The following is an 8,144-nucleotide window of genomic DNA, read 5'->3' on the forward strand; positions in this document are numbered from 1 at the left end:
AACAACAATGTAAACAATAAACCTCTGGATGTTGATGATTGTCACCCTCATCATATAAAATCGAACATTTTAACTCATTTAGAAAGTGCTGAAGATATAACAGCCGACTATGAATGTGAAAACAATTATGTAGAGATTATGACCCTCGATGCAGATTATGTCAATATCATCAAGCTGAATCAAGCCACTATGAAAAAAAAAAAAATTATTCCAACTGAAATGAAAATGCTAACCCATTATTTACATTCAACATTGAGATATGGACAGAAGGTTCTGAAGAAATTAATGATAATGCTTGTTGGAAAATTCTTCTCGCCAGAACACGGATGTGTATGCCAGTAAATCTATAAAACTAATTCTGGGTGACAAGTATAAATGTCAGTGGTCAAAGAATCTTATTTTTTTTATTGCACGGAACTGAATGGAAAGCAGATTGAAAAAGACTGGCTTTGTTATCTACCAGCTAAAAAGAACCTCTTCTGCATTATATGCACAAAGTTGTTTAAAAAAGCAATAAAAATATCTTTGCTAGCAAAAACTGGTTATCTTGACTAGAAACATAATGCAAGGGACTTTAGTCTACACAAAATGGCTTGCTGCATCAGATTTGTTATTTATAAAACCAAATGTAGAAATAAACAAGCCTTTATGAACAGAGCAGATGGAATCATAGAAAAAAAATACTGGCATCAAATTCTTGAGTGTATTGCATTCAGAGGAAGTGATGAAGCAATTGGTTCATTGCATAATGACAATAACTTTGGAATACCGAAGCTATTGCCTGAGCATGATGCATTTCTTTCTGAACACATTCAAAAATATTCAAATGAGGGGAAAGTCAAGTTTCACACTTATCTTCAATTGTTTAGGACAAGTTGATAGAAATCCTACACAAAGAAATTCTTACTGCAATTATCAAGGAAATCAAAACATCCAAGTATTACCTACTATTTATTCATTCTACTTCAGATATATTCCATACATGCCAACTGAGAACAGTTCTGAAATACGATTTACATGATCCTCATATAAAGAGATTTGTCACATTTTTTAATGACAAACACTGTCACAAGAGCAGAACTCGCTAGGGTTCACATCAATTTGCACTAAAAGAATGTTACAAGAGTTCAAGATTAACATGAACAGTTACAATGTAATATGAGAGGCAAATATGCTGGCATGTAGTTCTTGTTCAAAGAGAAGAACCCCAGCTTCAAAGTGCCTGTGGAAACACCTTCATGATGTGTTTGAAAAGATATGGCTCCTTACAATAAAGAGATCATTAGATATGAGATAAAGTGCCTACTCAGGTACAATTCAAGCCTCAAAAGTGGTGTTCAAAACCAATTTGCAAATTTTATGAAAAACCTCAAATTTGCTAAAGTCAAAAAGCCTTACGCTACAACTGAAACAACTAGACACAGGTATAATGATAGAATTATTGAGTATTATGTTAGAGAAGTTTCGCCAAACATGTTGTTCATTACAAAATTCCTAAATGGATATCAATACAGCTTCTCATCTGCTATAATAACATCTCTAGTCATTTGTGCAGTAATGACAAGGTTCATTTCCCAAATATAAGAACGGAAAGCTGTCAGAATGTGATACATATAAGGTCGAAAAATCAAGGAAGAGCAAGAAATATACGTGATGGGATAAAGGGGAAGTGAAGACAGTGATTCTTCACTTTTTACCCAGTATAAATAAAGCTTATACTTTCTTAACAATAATTCACAAACTATCACTTTCTATCGACAACGAAATAGTGGCATATGAAAATGACTGGCAAACTTGGGTTTCTACGAAACTTAGAACCGAAACCGACGGAAACTCTCTAGATTTTCACGCAAAATCTGTTTACTATGTATCCTATGAACTTGGAAACTTGCAGAGAGGGAGAAATTATTCAATTTGCCAGACACTAAAGTATCCTGAGAATGATATGCTACAAACCTCTGAAAGCAGGTTTCCCAAATGTACTGACAAATTTAAGGATGCACCTGTGCATTATTTCAAGCAAGTACTTGGAGGAAAGATCATTTTTTACCCTAAAAAAGGTAAACAACACACTATCAATAATGTGCTAAGACAGGCTAAATGCAATAGCACTTCTGTGCATGTAAAATGATTTGCTAGAATCACTTATGCAATTAAGAATATTTTAATTTTCTTTCAAAATCTAACTTACTTTTATAATATCAACGTTTCTAGCTTCTTTGTTTGTAGTAAATTATGTAGATTCTAAATATAAAATCCCATTTGAAAGTTTAATGATTGCAATTTAATATGGCAACAAAATGTGAAAACTTTGCAGGGGTGAATACTTTTGCAAGGCACTGTTTGTCTAAACCCAATAATATTGTCTACCTTACTGTTTGCAAGATATAGGCAGTGCATTCAAATATGTCCTCCCTTCGAAAGTTCCAGTTGGGTGAGTACTATGTAAAATGATATTCAGTCAAGAAAAAGGTTAGCTAGTTAAAGAAAATGTGAAGTTAGCTGGCATATGAATGACTAACCTCAATGGGGTATTTCTACTGTGTTTCTCAGCTGTATTGTAATAACATCTGGGTTTTAAAGTAACTGAACTAACCAGTGTGAAGTTTGACGAAAAAATAAGAGACAGTTATTTAAAACTATGTATAGCACTGTGGTAACTAACAAGTAAAATGAAGTCATAAAACGTTAAGTTAGTGAAAATGAAGTTAAACTGTGCGATTGTTAGTTTGGTTGTAATGGGCAATATTTTAAAGTGATTTTCATAGTTTATCAGAAATAAGGAAAATAATTTGTTTTGTCAAAAGGTACTTTAAAGTAATTCAACCCGTAAATTTTTGGATGCAACTGTGGCAATTTACAGAGTAATGTAAGTAAATTTATCACAAATTGTAAAGCAAGAAACAGAAAAAATAAGAGTAAGTCATCTTCTTGATTAGATTCTAAGGTATTTGAATCAGCATGCGTGAGTTTTTGACAAGAAAAGATTTAGAGTTTTAGATAAAACTGTGATTTTATACAGAGAAAACATTTTGGTACATATGTTTCATTTGTTTTGAAAATATTATTTTAAAACAAGTGGATTATATGCTTTTCATTTATTGTTTGAATTAATCGCCAACAAATCACAGACACTTATTGCAGAAAAATTCGAGCTCACTTATATACTTAAAACCGTGACAGGTGTAGTAGTGGAAAATGCCATTTCTAAAACTGTAAAGCCTTTTGTTAAGCCAACTTGTATCACATAAGAATATGAGTAAAGAGTAGTGCACACATCAGTAGATATAACAGATTCTCAATACAATACCTTACTGTCACAGCAACAAAATATTCTTCTTACTCTTCACTCTGGTAAAACTGAGTTTACCTAAGATCAATGACATAGATACAGTTAATAATAGGATATTTGTTCAAAACAATATTTGAAAATTAATGCTAAATCTGAATAATGCAGTCATGATGATATTTGAAACAATAGAATTGGATAGAAAATGAAATCTAAAATGAATAATTATTAAAACAAATGTAAAGCACAACAACAGTGTATTGTGTATATGTTTACTTTGTGGAATGATAGCTGTTGCTTCTAGTCGATTATCTTTTATTCCTTGCTTACTCTTTAAGACTGTATTTCAGACTGTTTAAATCCAATGTTTATAAGCTACAAGAAACATCACATTTTCCAAAATGATTAATACTTACCACGTGATTACTTATTCTAATTCCGACGTAGGTAATGCTCTGGCATCGAAATATCATCTGTATGACCATTGAAGAATACTGTTGTCTACATCTTTGCACCACTGCATTATTGCAGTAATACTCTCCGTCTACCAGATAAGGCATTATATACTAGAGAACAATTATAGGACAAAAACAGTTAAAATGAAATCCTGTTCATGGCTTTATCGACTATGTGTTGTATAGAACCCATTCATGTTCATAACAAATAATATATAATATTACAAGATGGTACAAATAAAATAACTTATGATCAGAGTAATCTAAATTATTTGGGTGAAACAAAAATCAATCTGGCCAGAAGTATAGCTGATTTGGATATATTGGCTTCGCATTTTTACTTCTGGCTGTTAGAATTTATTGTTTCATCAGTTGAGTACTCTCGCTGTTACTGGTATTTTTGCCATAAAGTCCTAAAAACGCAAAACAAACATTATAATAAAAGTACAATAGTAAATGACAAATGAAAATAAAAAAGTAATTACATTCAATTACTAATTAGAATGTTCAATATTATTAGTGAAAGCAACAATAAAGCAAAACACCAGGTCTTACTACAAAACCTACAAACATGATAGTTGTTGGTGTATAGTTGTTTTGATTATTGTTCTTTCTAACACAACATTTTATCAAATGAACTCATTCTCGGCCTGGTTGTTTGGTCCCTTGACCAAGAGTTACCACTGGGTGGCATTGACCAGCTGTTTTTCCTTTAGTCAATCTCTGATCAATTATGGACAGCCAGTGTAGATAGCTCTCTTGCAGCTTTTTGTGAAATTCAAAATCAAACCAAAATTCATTGTAGCACTACAACTCAAAGTCTGTCATAAATGTGAAAATTTAACCCATATATTTCAATTCAAACAACGTGGGGTTGGTAGTGTCAATTTTTTCGTGACACAAACAAACTTATGTTTATAAAAATAAAATTATGGCTAATATGTCCTTTATAAGATAACAATGTTAAATGTAATCATGAAAAAAATAGCGAGCTACATTCAGTTTGTTGCTGGTATAATTCATACAACATATATTCTTAAAATTTTCAGCATCTTTTGACAACGGTGCTTTAATAACTGCAGGAAACCTGTACAAAAATTTAGGAAGAAACAAAAAGAAATATACATATAAATTTCATTTACTTAATTAATAATGAAATTCACGACTATTTCATTCACTTAAACATTACCCTTTCTTCTCGACCGTATTATTCATTTTATTACTAGACTGTGTACGTTATTTTGGTAAAGTTTAGAAATATTTGTGTAATTATATTGTATGTATTTAATTTTTGTGTACATTAACTATTATCCTTCCTCAAAATTATGACAATTATGTTGAAAAATTGATCGCTCTATTCTTTGTGTGGTATCTTGGTTTCGTTTTGTCAGAACTTTGATTACTGAGATTGCATGTACCACACTTCTTCTGATTGTTTGTTGTGGGAATGTTGTTTTGTTCATTACAGTTGACAATTAGTTTGCGTTTCAAACACTGGACATGTAAGAATCACAGGTAATGAACTTGCTGACAGAGCTGCTAAAAACTGTTTTTTTTTTCTGTCTGTAGCTATTAATTTTTAGTATTGCTGTTTGTTTTAGTCTAATGAGCAAAATGCTCATTTCTACTTAAATGGAATAAGCTTTAGTCAAGCATTTTCATTTGCCCTTTTACCCATAATTTACTTCCTTTTTCTTTGCTCAGAACATACAGTCATGTGAAAAGTTAGAACACCCTATGAAAGCTTGTGTATTTTTGTAACATTTTGGATATATAGGTATTTAATCTCAATTTTAACAATACTGAGAGATTATAGGAATATAACTGTTTAGTTATTTCCAAATTTGAATTATTTTTACACCAGAACAGAGGACATGTTTGGCGTAAACCAAATACAGCATTCCAGAAAAAGAACCTCATACCAACTATGAAGCATGGAGGTAGAAATGTCATGGTTTGGGGCTGCTTTGCTGCAGCAGGACCTGGACAGCTCACAATCATAGAATCCACCATGAATTCTACTGTGTATCAGAGGGTGACTGAGGATCATGTGAGACCATCTGTATGAAAATTAAAGCTGAAGCGGAACTGGACCCTGCAATACAACAATGATCCTTAACATACCAGTAAATCCACCAAGGACTGACTGAAAACTAAAAAATGGAGAGTCCTGGAATGGCCGAGTCAAAGCCCAGATCTTAATCCCATTGAGATGCTGTGGGGTGACTTGAAATGGTCTGTACATGCAAGAAACCCCTCAAACATCTCACAGCAGAAAGAATTCTGCATTGAGGAGTGCGGCAAACTTTCTTGAGACCGATGTCAGAGACTGGTAGATGGCTACAAGAAGCGTCTCACTGCAGTTATTTCAGCCAAAGGGGGTAACACTAGCTATTAGGGGTTAGGGTGTCCTAACTTTTTCCTCAGTTAGAATATGCATTTTTGTAGAATTACATTTACACAAGATCTTTAAAAGTCTTTTCTTCAGTTTTAATTGATTAGTTGTATTCCTATAATCTCTCAGTATTGTTAAAATTGAGATTAAATATCTATATGTCCAAAAATGTTACACAAATACACAGGCTTTCATAGGGTGTTCTAACTTTTTCACATGACTGTATATACTTTGAAGAATCGATAGCGTAACCTTGACATGTCTTGAAACTTATCGCACAAATTTTACTCTACACCAGATTGAGCAAATTCACTTCCATAGTTTCTGTGAAATGCAAACATACCATATGTTTTATACCTGCTTTAATTTTTAAAAAATGTAATTTATAACTCATAAAGTCGTTGTAATTGCAAAAAATATAGCTTCCAGGTTGAAATCACTTACGACTGTAATATATTTTATTGGTCGAGTCGAAACTGTTCGGCTTCTGGTGAGACAGTGGTAAATCTTTGAATTTGCAACGCTAAAATCAGAGGCTGGATTCCCCTTGGTGGAAACAACAGAGAACTTGATGTGACTTTGTTACAATATAATACACACACACACAAACACACTCGAAACTATTCATACGTTACAGCCGACAAATGGAATATGAAACTAAGAGCCAAGATGTGACACAGTTCATTGGAGAGAGAAAACAAATTTAACTGTATTCTAGTGGTTAGGATACACCATCCTCATTAGGAAATCCGGATTCCATTTCTGGTATGGGAAGTTTATAATTTTTAATAAAAATGCGATTAATTATTTTAAAAGGTATTAAATGCTACATTTAAAGGGTATTATACAATTCACTCAGTTACACTTTTCGAGTAAGTTATAAATCCATATTAAATATTTTGATTGACCAGATAGTAGTTATAAATGAAGTTGGATCTGACTGTATCATAGCAACATGGGTCTGTGCTGGGTCCTCTGCTATTTGAGATTCATATTTATTATATTGATTCTGTAATGACTAACAAAATTCTTAAATTTGCAGGTAAGATTAAGATTTTTGGCGTGGCTAACTGCATCAGAGATGCTGCATACTTATCGGCAAACTTAGATCATTTGATGTGTTGGGCTGTTACGTGGCAGATGTTAAATTATTCAAAATGTAAGGTTAGGCATGTAGGTTTTCACATTTCAAATTACTGTTATAATTTAAATTGGAATCCATTAAATACTGTGGTTGAGAAAAAAAGATATTGGCATTGTGATAGAAAAATCACTTAAGCCTTTTAAACAGTGTGTTGTAGCTAGCAACAGGAATAATGGGATTGTGGGTAACATTTATACGAATATTGAATACGAGACAAAGTATATTATTGTTTTAGTCTTTATATCACTTGTAAAGTATCATTTAGAATATTGTGTACAGTTTTGGTTACTCGTTTTCAAGAAGTACATTGATCTAATATAGAAGGCTCAAAGAAGAGTCACTAAGATGATATCTGGGATGGTGGAAGTATCACATGAAGTGAGACTAAAATCTTTAAACTTGTTTTCTCCGGAGAGGAGAAGGGTCAAAAGAGCTTTGAGTGCAGTATTTGAGATTATAATAATCCATCAAACTTTTTTTTTAGGTCGCCTTCAAAATAATAGGACAAGAGGTCATAAATTCAAATTTTTTGCAGTCGTTTGCGCTTTAGACAATATTAATTTTCAAACAGGGTGAATGGCTTATGGAATGAGCTACCTCGAAGGATAGAGGAGGTAGTAAATTTTATTCAATTTAAAAATGATTGGACGAATACACTATTAGTAAGGGGTGGTTATATTTAGGAAATGAAATGGACATCTTTGATGAGCTTATAAGTTCCATTTTGGCTCTTTTAAAATTTTATAAATTTACGAATATATAATTTCTTATGTGAACTACCCAGAGTTTCGCGATTAAAGACGTTATTTGAGACTAGCGCGTTTAGTTGAACAGAAATTTATCCCAAATGAAAACTCTGAA

Source organism: Tachypleus tridentatus, chromosome 6 (assembly GCF_004210375.1).
Source record: "Tachypleus tridentatus isolate NWPU-2018 chromosome 6, ASM421037v1, whole genome shotgun sequence".
Classification (NCBI taxonomy): Eukaryota; Metazoa; Arthropoda; class Merostomata; order Xiphosura; family Limulidae; genus Tachypleus; species Tachypleus tridentatus.